Source organism: Elgaria multicarinata, chromosome 5 (assembly GCF_023053635.1).
Source record: "Elgaria multicarinata webbii isolate HBS135686 ecotype San Diego chromosome 5, rElgMul1.1.pri, whole genome shotgun sequence".
NCBI lineage: Eukaryota > Metazoa > Chordata > Lepidosauria > Squamata > Anguidae > Elgaria > Elgaria multicarinata.
Window position 1 is genome coordinate 112,556,202 of NC_086175.1, and position 26,726 is coordinate 112,582,927.

Genomic DNA, 26,726 nt, shown 5'->3' on the forward strand with positions numbered 1-26,726 from the left:
ATCATTTAACATTATTAAAGAATTCAATATGAATTCTATAACATTCAAATAATATTAAGAAAGAAATCCCAGCTGCTGTTGATGTACAGAACATCTAAATTTCACTTGTAAATCTGGACCAAGATCATACTGCATGTCCAGGAACTGAGGACTAACGCTGAAAGAGTCAGCATTATTTTGTCATTCACCTCAACTGCCTAAAACCAAAACAAAACTGTGCTTTCTTCTCTTGGAAATTGTTCTTTACTTTTTCTCATTTATGTTGAGCCTATATGTGGCTACTATTCCAGATGGTGGTTAAAAAATTGAAGGGTCACATTTTCCAGTGAAAAAGCTTTTGATAACTTGATGACCCAATTAGATATCATGAGATACAAAGATTTCTCACTCATTTTGTTGTGAGATTTCTTTCCACCGTTAGCTGGCAAATCTTAACAGTTAACTTCCTTTCACTCCAACCCCACACATGTTTCAGACAACATGAGATTATTCCCAAGGAGTTAGGGGGTTAGATATATTTCTGGAGGAGACGGCTATCAGCTTCTAGTCCTGATGGCTCTATGTCTTTGTACACCAGTCGCTGGGAGCATGGGTGAGAAGGTGCTGTTGCACTTATGTCCTCCTTGTGGGTTTCCAGTGGGCAGCTGGTTGGCCACTGTGTGAACAAAATGCTGGACTAGATGGTTCTTCTTATGTTCTTAAGTTCTTAAATTCTGAGATTGCAAGTATTGCCATTCAGACATAGCTGGCAAGTCATATTTAGAATGTAGGGTGGAAAAGGACAAGAACTTATCACCAGCACCCACTAGATGATCCAAAAATTGCCTTATCCCCCACAAATTGGGGGATACTTGGTTCAGCAATACTACAAATGAGAAGGATCTTGGAATTGTTGTAGATCACAACCTAAATATGAGCCAACAGTGTGACGTGGTTGCAAAAAAAAGCAAATGCTATTTTGGGCTGCATTAATAGAAGTATAGCCTCCAAATCGCACAAGGTACTGGTTCCCCTCTATTTGGCCCTGTTTAGGCCTCATCTTGAGTGTTGTGTCCAGTTCTGGGCACCATACTTCAAGAAGGATGCAGACAAGCTGGAGCATGTTCAGAGGAGGGCAACAAGGATGATCAGGGATCTGGAAATAAATCTCTATGAGGAGAGACTGAAAGAACTGAGCATGTTTAGCGTGGAGAAGAGAAGATTGAGGGGAGACATGATAGCACTCTTCAAATATTTGAAAGGTTGTCACACAGAGGAGAGCCAGGATCTCTTCTCAATCATCCCAGAGTGCAGGACATGGAATAATGGGCTCAAGTTACAGGAAGCCAGAATTCGGCGGGACATCAGGAAAAACTTCCTGACTGTTAGAGCAGTATGACAATGGAACCAATGACCTACCTAGGGAGGTTGTGGGCTCTTCCACACTAGAGGTATTCAAGAGGCAGCTGGACAGCCATCTGTCAGGTATGCTTCAAGGTGGATTCCTGCATTGAGCACGGGGTTGGACTTGATGGTCTTATAGGCCCCTTCCAACTCTACGAGTCTATGATTCTATGATTCTTAGCAAGTTTCAGACCTGGATTGCCCCATAGAGTCTGTTTAGCATAAGAAAATTGAACAAAATGTAATTGATATGCCGTTACATGCTACACATCTCTAATGGCAGAAAGTATGGAAGGGCTCCTTCCTGTTCTTGTGTGCCTAGAACCTGGCTGGAAGTTGCTGTCCAACACATGTGGAGGGCACAAGGTTGGGGAAGGCTGCTGTATCACACCTGAAAGGGGTTGTAATGAAGATAGCATGACATAGACAGTTCAGTCCTCCAACACCTGTTACCTGTTGAGGCCACCCTGTTCTGCCCTAACAGCTGACGCTGCCTGTGTCAACAGTAAGGATGCTTAAAACCTGTTGATTCCATTAGTTTTTTTTTTACTTCTTCTATTTTTTAATTGTGCTCAGGATAGCAGCCTTTACTCCCAGTAATTTGTTCCAACATCTGGTTACTACACTTAACGAAGGGCCAATTTTTCCTTGGGAGAAACATGTGGACCTCATTTGAACCACTGCAAATTGTATCATGATGTAGCGACTATGAAATTTTAAGGAAGGCTACTGCCGTTTTGATTGTCCTCTTAAACAGAAAATAACTGTAACCTCCGTGCTAATTTTGAAGATAAAGCTACTCACATTCCTGCCTGCTTGAATAGGGCTTCTCTGTTGCAGATAAAGCAAGACATCTCTCCACCCCCACCTGCCTCCCAAGGCCGGCCAATTACCAAAGCACCCGGCTTCATGGTTTTCAGTTTCCTAACCCCAAAAGCATAAACGCATTGAAAGGGTAGTTAAAATTAATGAGATTGTTCACTTAATGCCATGTTTTCCCACAAGCTGAAGTTCTGTGCCACAGATCAGCTGAAACTCCATTTAATGAGGTATTGACTATATATATATATATATATATATATATATATATATATATATATATTAAAGCATAATTAAATGGCCGCGGTCTATCTCTGACAAAACAGATGAAAGGTTCTAATAAGAATCCCTAGGTTAATCCAGCTGTTTAAAATGTGTGTTGTGTTTGACCACTTGCCAAGAAAAGTCTGGGATTACATGAGCCAGCTGGCATACCAGGGAGCTGGTGGGAATCTCTCAGCTGACTGGGACCATAGCTAAGGGCCTTTAAAAGAAAAGAAAGAAAAGAAAAGAAAAAAAGACCAGCTCTTCAGAAGAAATAAATAAATAAAAGCCAAGAACAAGGCACCTTAGCTTGGCTGCCCAGCCACTGTGGCAGTGTCAAAAAACTTTAAATTGCTTTTCCCTCCTCACAAAATATGATTTGTGAATCATGTTACCTGAACCGCTGGGCCAAGCCATTTATTTAGATTCCTTTTAAATAGCTGTCTGGAAGAAACAATACATCAAAGCCATATTTCTTTGGAAACTCCAGAACAGAGGATTGTGATTCTGGCAAACAGCAATACCTCTGACCGGGGAGGGGAGCGGGAGGGGATAAAATGCACACTGGAACATATCAAGCCTATGCACACCTGCAGGTGCAAAGAACAGCAACCGGACCTGACTTTCCAATTCCAGCCACTATCCCACCTGGCTTAAGGGTGAAGCACAGGTGGTCACCAGGATGGAAGCGATTTTACTAAGGCCTAATCTACACCAAGCAGGATATTGCACTATAAAAGGCAGGAGCCATACTACTGCTTTACAGAGGTAGTGATGTGCACTGACAACTATTGGGGCCCATTGACACATACCATATACCGCTTTCATACCTCTTTCATAGTGCTATATCCTGCTTGGTGTAGATTAGGCTTAAGTCTTCATGCTTTGGATGATTCTGTGCATGCTTGCCCAAGTTGGCACCCTCCAGACAAGTTGTACTACAACTCCCATCATCCTAGCCATAGGGGAGGGGCCGTAGGTGCTAGAGCACCAGCTTTGCATATAGAAAGTCCCTGGTTCAATCCCCAGCATCTCCAGGTAGGTCAGGAAAAACTGCCAGAAGCCCTGGAGAGCCATTGCTGGTCAGTGTCGACAATATTGGGCTACATGGACCAAGAGTCTGACTCACTAAAACCCAGCTGTTGCACAAGGCATTTCACTAGCTGTTTTGGATAACATTCCGCAGGAGGTATTGCACAACTCATTCTGATTTCATTAGACTGACCCTGTTCTGATGACATGCTAAGACAGGGTGGTTAAGCATTTTGAGCTAAACATTATGGCTTAGCATGTCATGTGACCCATTCCTAACCATGGTGGCTACATAACCACGGTTTACACACTATCCATTTACTGCAGAAGGGTTAGGGTCCTAACCATGGCTAAATGTGTGGTCTGAACAGGCCCACTAGGTGTTGCTTAAACTAATTGTGCTAATTCTGATAGTGATTGTGTAACTACTAGCAGAACAATTCCAACTCTCGGGATTTTTTCTGCTAGCATAATATTGGGGCTAACCCAAAACTGATCCAATCAGTACAAGCAACACCCAGTCTGATGAAGTTGTAATGAGTTGTACAGTGTCTCGTGCAATAATTTGCAGAACAATCTGTGCAATGTCTCGTGCGATAGTCTCTGGAACGGCTTGTGCAATGCCTTGTGAAACAGCTTGCTCAAGCAGTCAATGTATTGGGTTTGAGATTTGAGCAAGGATAAACCCAGAGTTTCCGCAAGCCAATTTCTGTAAGTGGGTTATCTATGGGATCTTGCTGCTGCTGCTGCTCCCCCAAAGAAGACAGGCACAACGGATGAGACATGAGAGTTGTGGAGACAGGACTGCGGGCAGCAGAGTCTGGTGGCTCCAATTTTGGTGGGGCTGTAAATCCATTCTGGGTTTCAGTCACAACTCTAAAGGAGCTATACAAGGTGCTGAACCCTATCCTCTAAAATAGATTCAGCCCCTTGGATTGCTTCCCTACAGTTCTGTCTTGTGCTTGCTGAAACCCAGAATGGATTCAAAGCCCCATTGAAACGGGAGCCACCAGCCTCCATTGACTATGGGGATATGATGTAGCCGAATCCAACAGAGTGCATGGAAGGGGAGGAATGAGAGGATGTATTATGCCTATGTATCCAAAAGCAGGGCAGGATCTACACACTACTGCTTTAAATCGGTTTATAACAGCAGTGACAACTGTTGGGGCCCAGGACACACACCATAATATTCAGTTTTCAAACCGTTTTCAGAGTGCCATATCCTACTTGGTGTAGATCTGGCCCAGGTCAGCAATCCAGGGTGTCAATGTGAGACGTGCCATATAGGAACTTGGGTGATGCAGCGAGAGACACAGATATTATTATTTTCTTCTTTACCACCTGGTGTCCGCTGCAGCAACATGCCTGCCTTGCCCAGTGAGATCTGAGAAGCTGTCAAAAAGTAGAAAAGAGCTGGGGATTTTTCAAAGGCCTGGCTCTGCTGGCCCCCTCAGTCATAACACTTCATGACACTTTTTAGTCTCATATCTCAGATGCTCGGTTCTTTTTTCTCTCCCCCCCCCCCCCAGGAGATTAGTAGGCAAGCGAGCAGAGAAAGCCTTTTTCCATTTCTATACCTTTCCCCTGCCTCCTTTCTTCTTTGTCGAAGTGGAGCTACCACACAACTCCTCTTAAAATTCAATGCTTTAAATGCTGATCTTTGTCAGGCGTAGTGGGAGGGAGGGAAAGGTTACACCCCTACATCCCATGCAAGCAGAAGAGCCTCTTGTAAGTATCTGCCACAGCATCTGTCAACTAGGGATGGTCAAACCTTCAGGTTCACTTTCTCCTGCATTCGAATGTTTAAAATCCCAAGTGCTTTTCATTCCAAATATGAAGACATTTGAAAATGTTGGTAAACTCTGATCAAAAATGAAATGAAACAAAATTTTCTCTTACACACACCCCACCAGCCAAATTCAGTGGCTGTTGCTGCATCTTGTGGTACTGAATTTCATAGTTTAACTACATGCTGCGCAAAGAAGTCCTTTTTAAATGTTCTGATTCTCCCATCATTCAGGCTCATTGGCTGATGCTGGGTTCTAGGAATATGAGAGAGGGAGTAAAACCTCTCCATGTCCACTTTCTCTGCACCATGCATAATGTTTTAAATAGCTGAATCCTGCCCCTTATTTTTGAGAACTTGTTCTTTCCTTGCAAAAGAGGCATTGTTTTTTCTCCCTCTTTTGTAGGGAGGGGGAGAATTTTGGAAAAATTTCTCTTTGGGGAGGGGGACAGCATTTCCATATAGTTTTTTAAAGTGTAGCCAGGTGTTGAGGGTCGGGGTCTTCATTATTATTATTATTATTATTATTATTATTATTTTAAAAACGGCCCCAACTCTTGGAAAAGCCTGGCAGTTCTTCCTGAATGCCTACTGGAAACCATGTGACCTTGCCCTCTCCAACAGGCATTCAGGAAGAACTCCTGGGCTCCTGCAAGTGCTGGGGGTGTTTGTTTTAAAATAAAAAAAATAGAAAAAAGGCCCCTCAACAATGTGCTGCACTGAAAAAGGTATGTGGAAATCCTGTCCCCACTCCCCAATGAGAAAAAAATCTCCAAAATTCTCACCTCTCCCAGCCACTTTCACCAGATTTTTCATTTTTTCCTCACCCCCACAAAATGCCAAAAATGGAATATTTAAAATTTTGGCACAGCACTAGTTTTAAACCTGTGTCATGTCTTTGTCTACTTCCCTTTTTCTAAGCAAAACAGTCCCTAACATTGTAACTTTTCCTCCTAGGTGAACTACTCGAATCCCTTGATCATTTTAGCTGCCCTTTTCTGCACATTTCCCAATATTTTTCTTGAGGTGCAGTGACCAGAACTGTTCACAGCATTCTAAGTGTGGTCACGCCATAGATTTCTAGAAGGGCAGTATGATATTGACAGCCAAAACTAGGCTGACAACCATTACCCAGAGGACCTTCTCTTCTGCCGCTCCAAGACTGTGCAATGGTCTGCTGGAGGAGATTTGTCAACTTAATAGTCCTTTCAAATTCAAGAAGGCTATAAAGACTGATCTCTTCTGGCAGGCCTACCCAGTCAAATTTTAAGATACTGTTTTAGTTTTATATATTTTTAATCAGTTTTATGTATTTTATGGTATTTGTATCTAATGTTGTTCCCAGCCTTGATCCAGAGGGAGAGGCATGTAAGAAATACTATTATGATTATGATTATGATTATGATTCCTTTTCTAATTCTACCCAAGATGAAATTTGACTTTTTCACAGCAGCCACTCACCGGGTTGACATTTTCATTGACCTATCTACCACAACCCCAAGATCTCTTTCTAAGGCCAGATCTACACCTTGAGCTTTATCACACCAGTGTTATACTGTGCAATCACTGAGAATTGCATGCAAACAACTCCAATGTTTTCCAGTTTATAATCTGCTTTGACTGTGAAGTACTCCCATGCATCCTGCTTTAATTGTGCTTCAAAGGCAAAAGACCTGACCTATTTTGCTACTAGTTTTGTAGCGAATCATTTGTTGTTTTCTGAGTGGTCGCTGGGGGCTCAGGAGCAGGATTTGATACTTTTAAGCTTCAAATTAAACAAATGCTCACATCTGCATAAGTTTTAAAGATAAAGACATCAAAATTAGCACAGTAATAGATATTAAGGAGAACTTTAAGCATACCAAATTTGAATCGGATTGGGTCATCTGTTGATTTTTTATTTATTTTTTTTACATTTCTCCCCTTAAACCCATTTCCTGGTATGCAAAGGATCTTAGGAGCGCTGCTGCCCGGGGTGTGATTTAGCTAGCAGCAGCAACAACAACGGCAGCTTTGTGCTTTGGGGATAATTCGAGGGAAACAGGTATGTGGGATGAAGCTACTTGTGTCAAACCATTATGGATATGGAATAAAAAGCAGGAAATGAAAGCACTATATGGAATGTGGCTTGTGCCCCAACAGTTATCAGTGCACTTCAATACCACTATAAAGCAGTAGTGTAGATCTAGTCTTGTTCATTTGCTGCTAGTCTAGATCCCATCAGTGTTTCTGTGATCTTAGGGTTTTGTCTTTTAAAAAAATGCTGGTTTCTCAGGGTGTTCCTTATATTATATGTGGACTGGTTGACTAGAGATTGGCCACCAGCATCAGCATGATTTACGAGGGGTTAAGGAAGGACATTTCTTTTTGCCATCAGTTTCAGAAGAAGTTATAAATCCCTCCCCACCCTTGCCCCCACCAACCTCATTTAAACAACATCCAGAGAACTGACCTCACAGTGGATGGTGGGGTGGGAAAAAAATATTCAGAGCCATTCTAATAAAGACAAGGCATTAATTTAAAACAAAACACATTGTTTCTGCAGCTCTGTGACAGGTAATGAAATAAAAGGAACCCGCAAGCTTTCAAATGGCAACATTAGCTGGATTTCCCCTGCAACGAGATCAAAGTAAAGGCATTTTAAGTTGCTGTCAGATAGTATCAGACATGGGGACTCACCACAAAGCCTGGGGAACCTAATCAATCCCTTCTTTTGCCCTGTTAACAACCACCCACCATCTCCACATTTACACACACCCTGTGTTTACAATATCCTGCCCTTTTGTTCTGTGTTCCGGTCCATTAGATACAGTAAACCTCAAGCAACCTTGCTATGGGTCCCACATGTCCAGGAACGATTGGTTCAATGGCTTTGCATCTTCTTTGATCAATACAGAACAATAGCCGGTGGATTGCTGGAAAATTTGTCATGCGCAATGTCTCATTTTTTAGGCCAGAGCCCAGAGCTTTTCTCGGACCACCCCTGATCTTACTTCACCTGTGTTTCCGCTGCCTCCTGACAGTCCCTGGTCAGACCGCGCCACTTATTCACCAGTCCCTGATCCATCCCCCCACCCCCTACCTCTCTGTCTAATGCAGATTAGAAAATGTCTGGCTGGGGAAATAGCACAATTAGGTTCTGAATTAGTTTTAAAGACCTGCTAAATTTCACAGGCAGAGTGGGGAGTTGTTGGGTTAGAGGGGACTTCAAACCTTTACCTCCTATCTCTACTCTCTTGCCATCATGTATTTACAAAACAAGGAGCAGCACCCTAACCATTATATCAGATGGCTCGCAGGATGGGACAGAGGTGTCCCACTGCCAGCGGACAGGAGCTGTATCAGCAGGGGAGGGAATGTCCACCATGGAAACCCAAGTTTCATCTGCAGAGACCTCTGCAGTTATAAATCTAATGCTGGTGGTATTTTCACCAGTGGAAGGCTCTGAAATGGGGCATTCCAGGTTAGGTCAGAGACAGCTTTGTATCTATTGGATGTAAAGCCACTTCGTACTTTAAACTCCCCCAGCCTGATTGGCCCCCTCAACCAGTGGAGGCTGCTGGCTCCGATGTCAGTATGACAGTGAATCTGCTCTGGGTTTCAGTCAGAACTCTCAAGCTTCTCACCTTGGATAGCTCCTTTAGAGTTCTGACTGGCTCTGACTGAAACCTGGAGTGGATTCACAGCCCCACTGACATAGGAGCCACCAATATCCAGTGCCTTCAACTATGCCAGCTTGGATCTTGCGATAGTTATAGGTTTGACTTGGAGTTGTGCCTAGGATTGCTGGGAGGAAAAAAGGGCTGGGAAGAAGAAACAGAGAATAAAATTCTAGCATAATATATTATTGTTACAGTTACTGCTGGATACAAATCTGACATCAGAAATTTTAATATTAACAAATCAGTGGGAGAACATCTCATCTTAATATGACTGGAGATTTTGGAGGAAACATCCAGGGTTCTGGAGTTTGCTGAGCTTTCTGCAGCTCACCCCCTAGACTTTGGCTTGCTTACCCACACTCAATCTGCTTTGAGTTGGGCCAGCTCGCAGGTTTTCTGTGGTTCCCCCCCTTCTCATGAATAAAAAGTTGCACACATTTCAGGTGCAATTTGAATAATTTGTGCAAAATCCAGCTTTAATTTGCTCATATTCAGGCCACAGTTTGCACAAGTTAAACAAATTATGGCTGGAATTTGCACAAAGAATGCAAATGGCACCTGCCATTTGCACAAGTTTCTATTGATGAGAACCCCACCCTGGAAAAAGTTCCTGGATTTCAGGAAAAGCCCCCAGCTTGGGTTGTGAATGGAAGCCAAACTGGGTGGGCAGCAGAGATCCAAAAAGGATGGAAATCCCCACCCAGGATACACTGCCAATGACCTTGGTTCCCCAGAGGGCCCGGCTCCCTTCCTTTCAGTCACCAAGGGTTTGTTGGCTTCCCAGCTTTTGTTCAGATCCCCCCCCCTTCTCCAAAATGCTGTTCTTAAGGCTAAGTTACTGGTGGTAAGAGCTAAGGGTGACCATAAGACTGGATTTGCCTGGATTTGTCCGGGTTTTTGAAGACAAATCCGGGAGGGAGAGGGGAAATCCGGATCTTTCCCATCTTCCCCAGCCAGAGCAACTCTAATGGGAATTAACAAAAATGCTTATAACTCTGTCATTTTTAAAGATAAAGACATGAAACTTTGCATGATGATAGCTCTTAGGAAGGGCTTTAGTCATACCAAATTTGAAACAGATCTGTTCATCCATTGATTTTTTAGGAATTTTTTAATAATTGAGGTTTTAAAATTATTTTTAAAATCGTCATTTTTAAAGATAAAGAGATAAAACTTTGCACCATGATAGGTTTTAAGTAGAGCTTTAGCCATACCAAATTTGAAACAGATCCATTCATCCATTGATTTTTTTAGGGATTTTTTTTAAAAATGAGGTTTTACAATTACTTTGTAGAACAGATTTGTCTTAAATGTGTGCTGTAAAATCAGACATGTGACCAAGGCTATGTTTGGGTGGGCATGCCCCCTTGGTGCTAGACACGCCCCCTTGGGGGCCGACCATGTTGTCCTCCTTTTTGGTTTCCAAAATATGGTCACCCTATTTAAGTTAAACTATGCTAGTATTTTCACCCTGCCCATTTTGCCTTTCCCTCCACCCCTTTTGCCTCTAGATCCTCACATCACTGGAATGTGGCCTCCAAAAGTTTCTCTAAAATGAAATTCGGCACTTGGGCCAAAAGAAGTTTTGTACCATTGCCTGAAGGTAGCCATTCTTGAACGAGAGAACTTCAAAGACAGATATCGAGGTGAAAATCACTGAACTCTAGTTCCTGCCGTTTGAACAAGGGTAAAGGGTGTTTTAAAAACCACACTACATTTGTTAATCAGCTCAATGAAATGATCTCTGTGTTATCATCTAACAACATTTTATGAATAGCAAGTGTGAAGGTAATTATCACTACGTGTACTTTTGCATTGAAATTCCTCCTTGCCTCACTCTTTACCCTAACCCTAACCCCGGCCCCCATCATATGTACATAAATTTGCCAACTTAGGAACAAAGGAAGCTGCCTTATACAGAGTCAGACCCATGATCCAACTAGCCCAATACTGTTGACAGTGACTGACAGCAGTTTCAGGCAGGAATTTTCCCTTCCCAGCCAGCACATGCTGGAGATTGAACCTTGGCCTAATCTACACCAATCAGGATATTGCACTATGGAAGTGGTATGAAAGTGGTATATAAAAAGCAGGAGCTACACCAAGCAGGATATAGCACTATGAAAGTGGTATATGGTATGTGTCACTGGGCCCCAACAGTTGTCATTGCACTTCAATACCGTTACAAAGCAGTAGTGTGGCTTCTGCCTTTTATATACCGCTTTCATAGTGCAACGTCCTGCTTGGTGTAGATTAGGCCCTTCTGTGTCCAAAGCATGTGCTCCACCATTGATCCGGGAACCCACCAAACAATGGGTGTTTGAGGAAAATGTGATGGTGTTAGGAAAGGGGGCATGTGGCCATCTATGAAACCACAGAAGGCCAGATTGGGTTAACACTCATGCATCTGATGATTTGGACAGAATCCACAAAAGTTTATGCCATAATAAATTTGTTAGCTATTAAAGTGCCATAAGTCATTATCATCATCATCTCCTCCTCCTCCTCCTCCTCCTCCTCCTCCTCCTGGGCATGCTCCTTCACATGCAGAAAGTTAGTTGGCTAAGCTTTCACCATCCTGTCAGAAAAAAAGTTCACCTGCTACATTTCTGTGTCTCAAACTGCTGTTCAAGGCACAGGGGCCAGAAAAAAAAGAAAAGAAAAGAAAAAGCTTTGCAACGTCATAAGTCTGGTATCCACAATCTGAGTAAGAGAGTGGCCAAATGCGAACAAAGAAACCATGTGTTTTTGTTTTTAAAGAGAAGCCGAGGTTAGGTCAGCTGTTTGTGATAAAGAAAGCTTCAGTACTGCTGAACTCATATATAAGAAGGGATTACTGGGTTCACCACAATTCAGAATTCCAAACGAACAGAGTAATTCTAAGTGTCCGTGGTATTTGCTGTAATAAAATTTATATTGTACAAAATGATGTCTTCTTACAGGTGTTCCATCAGTTTTCAGGACTGGGTAGTAATTACTGTCCAGTTTTTAGGCTACGTAAAATATGGTACTTTTTGAGGGTCTAGAACACTGTCAAACTGAGATTAGGAGATCACTTGGGATACAGCAAGTTGTGTCATTGTGCAGCTGTGACTCCAGGCTAAAATAACTCTCTTAATAAAAGCATAACATTCAGGGTTGTCAGAATGAGTTCTGCAACCCATAAGGACCGGATACAAAAGAGAGCAGGGCTCCTGCAACTTTAACTCTTGTGATGAAGAAGGAATTTCACCAGGAGCTGCATGCATACAAAGGACACCTGCTGACATTCCCTTTTCTTTACAACTGTTAAAGATACAGGAGCCCTGTCCTCCTTTCCATATGGTCACCCTAGACATTTTCAAGCATAGCTGGTCTGAATGTATAGAAATTGATGAGAAAGTGAGGTAAATTAAATAGTAATTCACCAATAAGTCTGTTTCTAAATTACAAATCTATGAGATGGTAGGTTTGGGATGAGACTGAGGCTGCAATCCTATGCACACTTTCGTGGAAGGAAGTGTTACTGAATACAGTGATTCTTACTTCAGAGTAAACATGCATAACATTGTACTGTAAGAATACATGTCAGCACCATCTTATTCATTATTTACTCAAGCCTGGAGAGCCATGATAGCTTGCTTGCTTACACACACACACACACACACACACACACACACTTACTTGCTCTGCCTCTCCTCTGTGCCAAATCAATGTGGTATATCAAAGTCTCAAATGAAAAGAGAATCAATGGACAGAAAAGTAAGGAAATTACTTCCTCCTTCTCCCTGTGTGATTGTCTTTGACAGTGCCTGGAATGAAGTACTACTTTCGAGCTCCTAATGTTTCAGTATTGCCTGTACAATCTAACCCTATGTAAGCAAATCAGAATCACTTGATGAGAAGAACCAAAGAAAGAAAGAAAAATGGAAGAGGAGGCTGAGCATTTAGATGCAACACGCATTATAATAAGTAAGTGCTTGGTACACTTAATTGCAAGTCTGAACAGACTGACTTAAATGTCCCCATTATAATTCTGGAAATAATGCTCCATTCAACTGAAATGACTGGATAACATTTCAACAAAGGAGGAAACAAAAATGTGCGGCAAGAGGAATCACTGACTGAAGCTTTAAAATGAGGGAATGGCCTCTGCTAATTAATCAGTGGAAGTCAAAAGGGAAGCCCGGGCGTTGTAGCAGCTAAATATTTGGGTTTTACCTGAGCTTCAGGAAATGACTCAAGTCAGTTGAAAAGATTAACCATCCATTTTCTAGGGCTGATGAATTGACAGGTTGGCAGAGTTTCCAAGATCAAGTTAGGTGGAGTACAATAGTGCCTTATTGAGTAGGAAGTTCCAGAAATTAAGGAGAGCCAATTTAAAAGTTGCTCTGGTATGTCACAAAAGAGGATACTATTTAATGTTTTGTTCTTTAAGCTAACAAATGCACCTGTGGCATTCCAGAGAAGAATAGAGAGATTATTTATTTATTTATTTATTTATTTATTTATTTATATAGCACCATCAATGTACATGGTGCTGTACAGAGTAAAACAGTAAATAGCAAGACCCTGCCGCATAGGCTTACATTCTAATAATGTAATGGGGCATAAGTCCTGTCCCAAAACTTTGGGCAGGAGTTGAAACTGAAGCAACATGTTATTAAGTCGACATGGAATCTGTAAATGGGTTTTGGTTTCTGACAGAAGAAACTGTCATTTCCACAGGACAAGGAGTCATATTGGGAAAAGTGGAAGATGTTACCCAGATTGCAACCATTATATGGGGGTGGGGTGGGTAGGGGGGCTGTAACCTTTCTCTCCCTTTTATAGGCTTGGTCCAGAGTGTGTGTGGGGGGGCATGCATGTAATTCCTACTGCAAAAGTAGTGATCCATTTGCTTCAAAGTAATGTCTGTTCTGGCCTGACTTGTTCAGATTCGAGAAAGACCTAGTAGGTAGAAGGGCCTAGGAAAGGAAAGGTAGAATAAGCATGGGCCTAGGAGATCAGGAACTCGGGGTCATCCCATGAAGCTGAATGGCGAGAGCTTCAGAACAGATAAAAGGAAGTTCTTCTTCACACAGCACATAGTTAAACTGCCCTTTTCTCTACCACAAGACAGTGATGACCACCAATTTGGATGCCTGTAAAAGAGGATTGGAAAAATTCCTGGAGGAGAAGGCTATCAATGGCTACTAGACCTGATGGCTTCCACCAGTATCAGAGGCAGTAAGTCTATACATACTAGTTGCTGGGGAACGTAGGTGGGAGGGTGCTCTTGTACATACGTCCTCCTTGTAGGTTTCATGTGGGCAGCTGGTGGGCCACAGTGTGAACAGAGTGCTGAACTAGGTGGACGCTTGGCCTGATCCAGCATGGATCTTCTTTTGTTCTTCTGTTCTTAGCCAAGTGCTGAGAAGGCAGTAGGTCAAGGAAAGCAGGGGAGTTTGGGAAATGACAGCGAGCGAAAAGGACTTTAGACAAGGAATGGCAAAGAGGAATGAGGGGAAGAGGAGAAAGCCAGAGGGAAGTGTGCAAGAAGAGGGGGGAAATGTAAGAGAATGGGCAAAAGGCAGAGCTGTACATGACCAGATGCAGTAGAGCTGAGGAATCCCTCAAATATTTATTTTAAATAGCAAGCCAAGCCTTTGACTAGGGTAGCCATGTGTCCTATTCCACAGATCTCTATCTGAAGGACTATCTGGTCCGCGGCTAAAGGATCATAAGAGGAGAGGAAATTGCCTATTAACAGTTACACCTGGGCAGCAGACTGAGAAGAGGCACATAGGTTACCTGGTTACAGTCTTCCCCACTATGGTGAGATGGACTGTCTTTCTACTGAAATTACAGGAATGATTTCTAAATTTGCATCGCTGTGTATAAATTAGTATGTGTACAGATTTCACACAAATCTGTGTCTTCTTTTGTCCACCTTTTGGGTGATGCATTTCCTCTTTTCTTGGCGATGAGTAAGTGGCTGCCACATCTCAACTGTGAGAGCTTCGGCTATTGGGTGGTATAGAAATGCAATACATACATACATACATACATACATACATACATACATACATAAATAAACTGCCAGCATGCCTAGTGGATATTTTACACTACTAACAGCTGGAATTGCATGCTTAGAATTGATTTAAAAGAGTGCATAGATGCTGAGTTCTATTATTAAACGGCTGACTCCAAAACCATTTACTATAGGAATTCATTCAATGATGGGGTGACTCATTCGGCAGGTCTTTCAGTCTGCGGTGCTCGGCTCAGGATGCATGATGAAAGTGACAAAGCAAGCAGGCCTGTTGGTCCTAGTTTCCCATTCATCCCAAAACAAATGCACACCTCCACCATACGGAAACACAAACACACGCACTTCCAAAGCAATTACTGCAAAATCCTTTTAACTTCACAGAGATGGTTTCAGTTGAGCAGGGGCCTGCAAGTTCATCAGGAATTAGAGAAGTTTGGAAGCAACTGTATGGGATCAGAGGCTTTTAAAACCAGAAGCTGAAGGCCGAAAACAGCCTTAGGGTACAACCCTGTGCATGTTTAGACAGAAAGAAGTCCTACAAAAGTCCCAATGGCGCCAACGCTGATTTTATTCCGGCGCCAAGTGAAAACATGGCTTTTTAACAAAGCTTTTAATGGTTAAATTCACTAAGATGGCACATTGTTTTAACTGTTTTAATTGTTTTACTGCTTTTAAATTATATATTGTTTTAACTTGGTTTATGGTTTAATTTGTTTTTAGCTGTGTATATTTACTGTTTTATATATGCTTTTATCTGTACGCCTCCCTGAAATCTTAATGATATAGGGTGGGATGTAAATGTAATAAATAAATAAACACAATTTCATGCTAACTGGGGCATGCTAGGTGTTGTAGGATATTTTTCCTGTCTAAACAAGCATAGGTTTGCCCCCTATCCCAAGTTGTTTTCCTCCAGATGTATTGAAGTTCTGTTCCAGTCAGCATGGCCAATGGTCAAGAATGCTGAGAATTGCAGTCTGAAACATCTGGAGCACACCAGGTTGGAAAAGACTGCCTAAAATGATAACTTAGCTAGTTCCCCCTGTATGCATCACTGTTGATCTGCCTGGAGCTTCTTCGGGGTAAGGGTGGGAGGGATATTTGCTAACTGCTGGAGTCCCTTTGTTGTTCTTGTTATTGCTTTATTAATTACACCTTATATATGTAATATTGAACATAATATGAATTGTGTATAACCAGTAATAAAAATATTTAAAATATTAAATAAATTTACAAAACTTTCATATAAAATATTGCAAAATGGAAAAACAGATCCATAACAAAATTTCACTTTAATTGCATAAAAGAAATTAAAGGAGACCAATTAATATTAAATTTCCTTTTTTGTTGTTGTTGTTTTGCTGTCCCTCAGTCTGTTAGTTTTGTCAGTTCTACACTTTTCCAAGCGTTCATTAACCATGTGTAAATGAAGAGGTGGAGGTGCTTCTCCACTTTTGAGCTACCTAAATTCTTGCTGCAGTTAATAAGTTTGAAATAAACTCTGCTTGATTGACCTGGGTTCCTAATAGGATTGTACAGATTTTGTTAAATCCCTTTCATTTGTGCTCTGTGGATTGGCAGGTGTCTTGTTCTGTCGTCCACTCACTCATGGAATTGGATTCTGATTAGATACGTCCAAAAACTTCATGCCACTTGTGCAAGGGTGCATTGGCAGAAGTGCACATTAGGCTACAGTGCACATTAGTGTTAATTTGAATTTGCGCAAGTGCACATTAGCGCAAGTGAACATTTGAGAAAATTGAAAAAAGCCTTTCTGCCACAGAATCTGCAAGTTGCATTCACAGAAATCGGAACTCATTTGAATCCATTGTGGATTTCTCAAAAATCTCTAATTCCTAACTGTATGTTCTGCACATGTTTAGTGCTCTGTGACCCCATATATACAATTAACTTCTGTACCATGAGAGAGGGAGTTACATTCTGTAGACTGAGTGGCAGACATATTTGTCTAAAAATACTTTGAGATTCTTTCCTGTATTGGTCTAAAAAGAAATCTCTATAATATTATGGCCTTAAAAAGAACCAGTATGGCTGATAGCGTATTTCTCTCCATCACTGTGTGCCCTCTACTGTGCATACATTCCTTGGGCCCACACAAGTGACTCAAATAACAAACCTTTTAATCTGGCTTTTGAAAGTTCAGCTTTCAATCTTTCTGAAATGTGGAATATGAAAGAGAATTTAATCAAAACGTTCATTCCTGATGTCATTTCTATTTCATCTTCATCAGCAGAGTATTTAAAGAATATTTTTCTTTCCAAATTTACAGGTGCGTGTGTGTGTTCACCAAAGAAGATATTAAGGGCATGTTCTCACTGTCATTCTGAGAAGGTGATACTTTTGCAACAACATAGAAAACAAAAGCCTTTTAAATGGAAAGGAAGAAAAGGATAGAATAGCAATGAATGACAGTGCAGATTAAGAATGGCACCTGAATGCATCTGAGATTAGTTTCCCTCCTAGTAGTAAGAACAGCTAACTGTCTTTGCTATAGAAATTGGTGTATATGCCTCCAGGGTACCAAATTATACTCAAATGATGTTATGTTTCTTTGATGAAAAGCCATAGCTAAGTGCTTTACATGCAGGTACAGTGGAAAATTTCAAAGTGCAGTCTCTCATCATGGCAGTCCCCTTAGCCACGTCACCCCCAAAGGAATCCAAAATTGCAGACAACCATGTCAATCCATATCAACAAACCAGTGCTAGCAGTTTTCATCTCTAACAGGAGTAGCGCTTTTGAAAAGCGAATGGGTTGTAATTTTCCCTTTAAGACAGCCAACTCCAAAATATTTTACATTACAACAAGGATAACTCACAACAATATATTGGGCCTATTCAGACAACATGCTAAGCTATGGTTAGGCCACTAACCCTTTTGCAGCAAATGGTTAGAGAACATGTTTAAACAGTGATTATGTGGCCACCATGGTTGACATGACATGCGAAGCCATAATGTTTAGCTCAAAATGCGTTGTCTGAACTGGATCCACTCCCCCCACCCACCCCAGCTACTGCCAGGATTGCTGTGAAGTTCAGAGGGAAAGGAGAAGCCTGTGTAGAGTAGCAGATGATGTGGGCTTTGCTGACATGGCTGTGACCAGTGAGGGCTGGTGGCTTCTATGTCACCTAGATGTCAACTTAAAGCCTTAGTCTTCCAGTGGGTCAGCATCAAAAAGTGGGTCACATGCCAGTGGAGGCTAGTGGCTCTGATGTCAGTAGGGCAGTGAATCCGCTCCAGGTTTCAGTCGTAACCAGCCAGAACTCTAAAAGAGCTATCTAGTGCAAAGTCACACCTGTGCTAACATAAGTCTTCTCCCATTAGGTTTTGACTCAGGAAGAACTATATCAATCCCTGTGCATTTGGTCTTTCCCAATGGGGAAAGTTCCTTTAGAATTCTGACCTGATTCCAACTGAAACCTGGAGCAGATTCACTGCCCTACTGACATCAGAGCCACTAGCCTCCACTGGCACGTGACCCACTTTTTGATGTTGACCCACTGGAAGACTAAGGCTTTAAGTTGACATCTAGGTGACCTAGTGCTCAAACTGTCTCCTTGAACACAAGTTATAGGGTTACCATATGGAAAGGAGGACAGGGCTCCTGTATCTTTAACAGTTGTTTAGAAAAGGGAATTTCAGCAGGTGTCATTGTTATCATAGGCGTGCGCAGCACATTTCATTAGGGGGTTCAGCCAGGGGTTGGTTTTTTTAAGGTAAACATTGATTAAATATATAGTAATAAAGGACTTTTTTCCATTCATCAAACAAACAAAATAAACGAAAACTGAAGTAAACTGTATTTTTTTTAATTAACAAGTAATCTGTACTTTAAAAATACACATTTTAAAATGGAGACTCTGAATACTGTTTTTTGCTGTAGTGATAACCAGGCATATATAAAGATATAGTCAATTTTCACCATCTTTAAATTTAATCAGATAATGACCTAATCCAAACTTACTAAAACAGATTCACATTTAAAACAGATTCTATCACATTAACAACAATGAGTGTCATCTTAAGTTCCAGCACCATACATAGAATACACCATACATCAAATGCCCTAATAATGATTTTAAAAGATTGCCCTGTGTGCTGCTGAGCAAAGAATTTGGAATGAGGTCCAGGAGAGAGACTTCTGGGGTGAATATAGTGAGGACGAGGGGTGGCTGCGAGCCTAGCATAAGAGAGGGCTGGCTGGAAAGATTTGGAAAACTTGGGGGAGTGTAGGAGATCTGGAACTAGGGGCATCTCTGGAAGGCCGCGAAGGGGCTATTGGCAGAAGACAGGAGATGAAGGAGAAAAGAGAGGATGGGAAACCGTCACAAGGGCACATCAGTCTTCTTTACTGATCAATTGTAAGCCGCTCCAGGAGACTTTTAGGCTGAGGTACGGGATAAAAATACTCTAAATAAAAATACTCTAAATAAAATAAGGGCAAAAGAAGAGGATTGGCGTAGGGGGAGCCCTGGGGAAAGAAGAGAGAGAAATGCCCCTATGTGTGGGGCTAGAAGAGGGAGAGAGGGTGCGGACAGGAGAGGTATGAGTGTCCCGGAGGGGAAAGGAAACAGAGGTAATGTTTAGCCTTGAGGAGAAGCCTGAGGGGAGACATGATAGCACTCTTCAAATACTTGAAAGATTGACACACACAGGAGGGCCAGGATCTCTTCTCGATCATCCCAGAGTGCAGGACACGGAATAATGGGCTCAAGTTACAGGAAGTCAGATTCCAGCTGGACATCAGGAAAAACCTCCTGACTGTTAGAGCAGTATGACAGTAGAACCAGTTACCTAGGAAGGTTGTGGGCTCTCCCACACTAGAGGCATTCAAGAAGCAGCTGGACAACCACCTGTCAGAGATGCTTTAAGGTGGATTCCTGCATTGAGCAGGACTTGATGGCCTTATAGACCTCTTCCAACTCTATTATTCTATGATTCTATGAAAACAGTAGTGTAGATCCTGCCTGAGACACCTGGGCCCTGTACACCTAGGAAACCCAATGCATATTGTTCAGTATCTAAATTATAGCCAGCTCTTGCCAGGGCTGGTCCAAGACATTTTGCTGCCCAAAGCGGAATAGCAAATGACATGACCCCCCACCCCACCCCCAAACTCACAGTGCCAAGCCAGTAAAGTCATTTTGGCACTTGAGGCCAGTGGACAACAGCTTATTATGCCATAATAAAGTTGTGAGTCTTCCAGATCTCACAGGATACTTTACAGCTTTTAAACACAAAAGAAGAAGAGGACTATGCCACAACCTGGCCTTGTGGGTCATGTAACCAGCAAGTCCAGTCCAGAAAGGAAATCCAGACACAAGCAATTCAAGCCAAACCACACCACATACCCACATACTGTATAAGAAGTCCTACAATTCTCAGCATACCCCAGCCAGCCATGCTGGCTAGGGGATTCTAGGAGTTGAAGGACTTTTTTCTGTCTAAACATGCATAAAATTGTGCCTTTAACTTATCATGTCACACTAACAGGAATACAGGAATCAAATAGGATTTCCTTCTTCAGTGGGACACACTTACTTAGGAGTAAGTACCATTTTGTTATAGGAAAGGATAATATATTTTTAATTAAAATTTAAAAATAACTATCACCTGGTACAGAGTTTTCCTATGGAAGACCTGGCTGGTTCACTGTTGTAATTATTTGATTGGGACTGAAGTAGAGGGGCACTAATTTTGCTGTACTTATTGTCTTTAACTATGGTTAAATATCCCAGTGTGGGATGTACTTACTGTCTTTAAATATGGTTAAATATCCCACAGTTACCTTGCTATTCTATTTCTACAATTCTTTTTCTCCTGTCCTTTCTTCATCCTCTCTTCATTTTCAGGCTGCATCCGGTGCACATTTACCTCAGAGTAAGTTTTATTGATCTCAGTGGGGCTTACTTCTGAGTAGACATACATAGGATTGTGCTGCAGCTCTGTTTTAAAGTGACACAAGAGACACACATACCATATTTACCAAAAGAATGGCTTGAAAAATAAATATTGTAGAGCTAGGAACAGTGTAGGCCCCTGACTGTAAGCCCCACCGCTGGCCGGCCTTCTCCCCCTCACCTCCTTCGCACGTGGTGCTCTTCTCTTCCTCCTCGTTGCTGCTGCCAGCTCTCCTCTGTGAGGAGAGCTGGCAGCAGGTCTCTTCCAGTGGTCTCTGTGAATTGGAAATAGGAGAGCAGCCCTTCTCCCCGAACATCTGTCTTTGCCCCTGAAGGAACGCGCCTGCCTGACGAGTGAATTGCGGGAAGCGCGGCAGCCCCTCGCCCGCCGGCCACTCTCCCTGCTCTGGCCCTTCGCAGGGAAAGAGAAAGGCGGAAGGAGGTAACTGGGGAAAGCAGCGGAGAAACGCACCCACAAAGGTCTCCGCTCCGCAGGGAAGCCCAAACGGCACTTACTGGCCCCGCCATACACCTAGCCAGGCCCCGCCCCCGCCAGGCCCAGCAGCAGGAACCGCAGCTGCGGCCACAACGAGGCGCGGAGCCGGAGGAGGAGCAGGAACCGGAGTGGGGTGGGCGCAGCCGCTGGAGGCTTCTGACGGGCGGCACTGCACATTTCCCTCTGACCCGTCTCCAGAGTGACGGCGCCTGGCTCGGCCCGCAGCGGCCTCAGAGGGGGTTCAGCAAGGACGGGGCAAACATGGCGGCGGCGGCACATTAGGGGGTTCAATGGAACCCTCTGCATCCCCTGTGCGCACGCCAATGATTGTTATGCACGCAGCACTTGGTGAAATTTCCTCTTCATCACAACAGTTAAAGCTGCAGGAGCCCTCTACTCTTCTGTATCTCGTCAAGAGGGCAGGGCTCCTGCAGCTTTAACTGCTGTGATTAAGAGGGAATTTCTTCAGGTGCTGCATGCATACAAATGACACCTGCTGAAATTCCCTTTTCTGAACAACTGTTAAAGATACGGAAGCCCTGTCCTCCTTTTCATATGGTCACCCAACACAAGAAGAGCCCAGCTGGATCAGACCCAAGACCTATCCAATCCAGGATTCTGTTCTCACAATAGCTTGCCAACTGCCCATGGGAAGCCCAAAAGCAGGCCACTAGCACAACCACACCCTCCTGTTGAGTTCCCCAGCAACTGATATTCAGAAGAATGCCATGTCTGATATTTGTGCTACTGTGTAACCATTATAACCAGTAGTGGTTGATATAGCCTGATCTTCCATGCAAGTGTTACAATGTGATTTTTTAATAGTTGTCACGCTGCCCTTGCTTACAGACTCTAGTCCTGAACCTCAGAATGTTTTATTAGTCAAAGCCTTGATCTACGAAATTTGTAACCTATTCCAAGCATCTTAGGAATTTTTCCCCTGCCCTTGTTTTCTTTGCTGGATGTTCTTGGAAGCCGTGCTGTTGCTTCAGGAGAAACTTTGCTTGATTAACACGGCATGACAGGTACAGTTTTCATGGGAGGACGCCCCATTGGGAAGGACTTGTATACAGGACACTGGTACAGTTCTTCCTGGTGGCAAAACTGAATGGGGGAAGACCAGTCCTGGATTAACCTTTAAGAACTATTAGCACGTGCTTAGGACACCAAGGGAAGGGGGTTACCACAGAGGTAGCCATCTCATTTTAAGGAATTCCAGATTTAAAATAGTTTTCAATAAAATTTTGCATTTGCATTTCCCCCTTATAACAGTTTTATTTAAAAATGCATAAAATAGTGATGAAAATTTGTATTTTTTCTGTTACCCTAGTTATAAGTAAGTAATTGGCTTATATTGCTTGCTGCTATTTAGTGTTAAATATAATAAAAACAGTTTATATTTAATATAGTTGTGTGTTCTGGTGTGGGGATGGCCTTGAAGAAAACTGAGTTTTTAATGTCTTATTTCACCTTCAGCACTTATTGAATGTCTTGCCAGCTAAGCAATGGATGGGCCAAGGGGGCACCGTTATTGGGCTGTGCTTAGGGCATCAGCTGGCCTTAATCCAGCCCTGGGGAAGACTTACATTTGCACTTAGGACTTAGCACTTAAGATTTAGGTACATTCTGGAGTTTATCCAAGAAATGCAGCTGAGAGTTGGGAGATGGGACTTTTGTCTTGCACCTCCTGAGATGGGGATAATAGTGGTGAAGGGGGATGCTTCAACTTCTGGCGGCAAGAGAAAAGAGAAATGGGATACCTTTAGAAAGCTCTTAACATCTATCTGGTGGGTAAATAATTATTATAATCCAAATCATGCATGGTATAGAGAATGTGGATAGGGGGACATTTTTCTCCTTCTCTTGAAATACTAGAACCCGGGGTCATCCCATGAAGCTGATTTGTGGGTGATTCAGGACAAATAACAGGAACTACTTCTTCAAAAAGTGCATAGTTAAATTATGGAACTCACTACCACAAGATGTAGTGATGGCCACCAATTTCGATGGCTTTGAAAAGGGGTTGGATAAATTCCTGGAGGACAAGGTTATCAAAGGCTATTTTAAACCAGATGGCTCTGTGCTACCTCCAGTATCCGAGGCAGTAAGCCTGTGTGCACCAGTTGCTGGAGAACATGGGTGGGATGGTGCTGTTTCACCATGTCCTGCTTTATTATTATTATTATTTATTTATTTATATAGCACCATCAGTGTACATGGTGCTGTACAGAGTAAAACAGTAAATAGCGAGACCCTGCCGCATAGGCTTACATTCTAATAAAATCATAATAAAACAATAAGGAGGGGAAGAGAATGCACCAAACAGGCACTGGGTAGGGTAAAACCAGCAGTATAAAGTCAGAACAAAATCAAGTTTTAAAAGCTTTAGGAAAAAGAAAAGTTTTTAGCTGAGCTTTAAAAGCTGCAGTTGAACTTGTAGTTTTCAAATGTTCTGGAAGAGCGTTCCAGGCATAAGGGGCAGCCGAAAAAAATGGACGAAGCCGAGCAAGGGAAGTAGAGACCCTTGGGCAGGTGAGAAACATGGCATCAGAGGAGCGAAGAGCACGAGCGGGGCAATAGTGTGAGATGAGAGAGGAGAGATAGGAAGATGCTTTGTTGGTTCCTGGTCGACAACTGGTTGGCCACTGTGTGAACAGAGTGCTGGACTAGATGGACCCTCGGTCTGATCCAGCAGGGCTCTTCTTATGTTCAAGGGTGTCTGCATGAGATTTCCACCTCTCTATTTCTGCTGCTCCTGCTGTATTTTTGCTGAAGCAAGACGTGTAGGAAGTGTGGAGGCTGCCACTAAGTAAACAATATTTTAGCACCTTTAACTAAAGAGGATTAAAATCTATAGATGAACTGCTATAAAACTCACTAAGCAAATATGTCACAGTGGAATCTTAAGTGAAATTGGGGGAGTGTAAAGGACTCGCACAGGCCAGGGCAGGTGGGTTTCCTCCCTCTCATCCGGTGCAGGTCTTTGGGTTTGTAAGATTTTCTCTCCCCTCCCGCCATTGATTCAAATGGGGAAGAGAAGGGAATTATGCCAATCCCAGTCTGCAATGGGGTGGGGTGGGCGTGGGGGCAATCTTGATTTCTCCCTAACAAATGAAAAGGCTTTGGGTCCAGCAGACCCAAGGCTGCCTCTGCCCTGCCTTTGCCTCACCCCTGGAATGTCTCCTCAAGAACAGTACTCATTCTCTGACAAGGGGGACCAGCCCCCTTCTCTCCCAGGCAGCAGCCTTCATGCGCTAAACTGTGGGTCACACTACACATTACTGTTAACATGTAGCAGGCAGCTGCTTCAATTCTTTTCTTCCTACTCAAAAATAATTTCAGGGGAGGTGGTCCAGATTGGAAACTTAGTGTGTGTGCGTGTGTGTTTGGGCAATCAGAGGGGTTTAACCCTCCCTCCTACTGTGGTCCCAAACTGGATGGGGGGAGCACATGCAATTTGCATAGGTAGGGCGACCCTATGGAAAGGAGGACCGGGCTCCTGTATCTTTAACAGTTGCATAGAAAAGGGAATTTCAGCAGGTGTCATTTGTATGCGTGCAGCACCTGGTGAAATTCCCTCTTCATCACAACAGCTAAATCTCCGGGAGCCTTGCTCTCTTTTGTATGTGGTCAAGCCCACAGGGGGAGGTCTGACCCTATAGACCCCATGATCCAATCCACTTACTTTTGAGTAGGAAAAAGTGACAGAGCAGCATGTTGCATGTTAAGAGTTGACATGTAGTTCAATACTGGGTTAGTCCTATTAGGGGGACCTTTTATGGAACTTACATCTCTGTTTGTAGTCACCTGACAATTATTAGGTTGTGTAATCCTATGCCAGTTTAGACAGGAAAAAAGGCCTAGAAAAGGCCTTTTAGACAGGAAAAAAAGATGGGGCATGACCAGAGTTGTAGGCCTTTTTTCTGTCTGAACTTGCGTAGGATTGTGACTAAAATGTGGAACCCCTTATTATTATGGGCTGGAGCAAGACTCCACCCTTAGGACTTTTCATCCTAGTTCCTTTCAGTTTCTGTCCACTGTCATTCCAGTAAGAAATAGTATGTTCATTAGTCAGTTACTTCTGTATTAATAGCTATACTTTCAGCAAAATATTGAATTAAAATGGCAGCTTACACATTCTATCTTTTTGATATATTTTAACTTAAAAACAGAAAAAGAGCCATGCTGGATCAGACCAAGGGTCCATCCAGTCCAGCACTCTGTTCACACAGCGGCCAACCAGCTGTTGACCAGGGAACCACAAGCAGGACAGAGGTACAACAGCATCCTCCCCCAATGTTTCCAAGCAAATGGTGCACACAGGCTTACTGTCTCTGATCCTGGAAGTAGCCCATAGCCATCAGGGCTAGTAGCCATTGATAGCATCCTCCAGGAATTTATCCAACCCCTGTTAAAGACATCCAAATTGGTGGCCATCTTATGTAAGAGAATCCCATAGTTTAACTATGCGCTGTGTGAAGAAGTACTTCCTTTTATCTGTCCTGAATCTCACACCAAGCAGCTTCATGGGATGACCCCACTGGGTTCTAGTATTATGGGAGAGGGAGAAAAATGTTTCCCTATCCGCATTCTCTACGCCATGTGTAAGGCTGACTGCATCCATAGCAGATCCAGAGCTGTTTTTATTCTTTTGCTATTGTGCCATTTTACACCGCCCTCTCTCTATACATATACATATACACCACAGTTAAACTATGCTTGCATTGTCTGTGAACCTCACAGAGTGTATCCTCCAATGCATACCTCCCTTCCCTTTCTATACTTCTTGTTATGAGGACTAAAATTCTTACTTCAAGCTATTTACACTGGCAGCACTTCAAAAGACTACAAATGCCTCATTTCATGCCAGTCTCTGCAGCAGTGAGGAAGAATCCCTCTCATAAGATGGCTCATATCTTTTCGACCTTTTGATATAGATTTGCCTTAACACATTTTTTCCTCCTCACTACATACCTGGAATGATAGAGCCCCATTTTTGGGGTGAAAGTGGTGGGGCAAGCAAGTCATTGACAAACAGGCAAGCCAGTCTGAAGGGGGCTGTGCGAGGAAGCACCTGTGGCTTGTGACCTTCCAAGCATCTCACTGATGTAATGAGCTGCAGATTGCAGGGATAAGGAGGGTGCTAACTACAACGCTGTGTACCATCTAATCAAGTCCAATTCAGAGATCCATTTTTCATGCAACACCGTCAACATGTTGACATTTTCAGTGATTTTGGCATGTTGAACTACTCTTAGGAATGCTTTGGTTCACGTCCAGAGAACGGCTCACCATACCCCGAAAATTCATCCCAGTTGAGCCAAAAATGGACCTGACCATCTCCGAT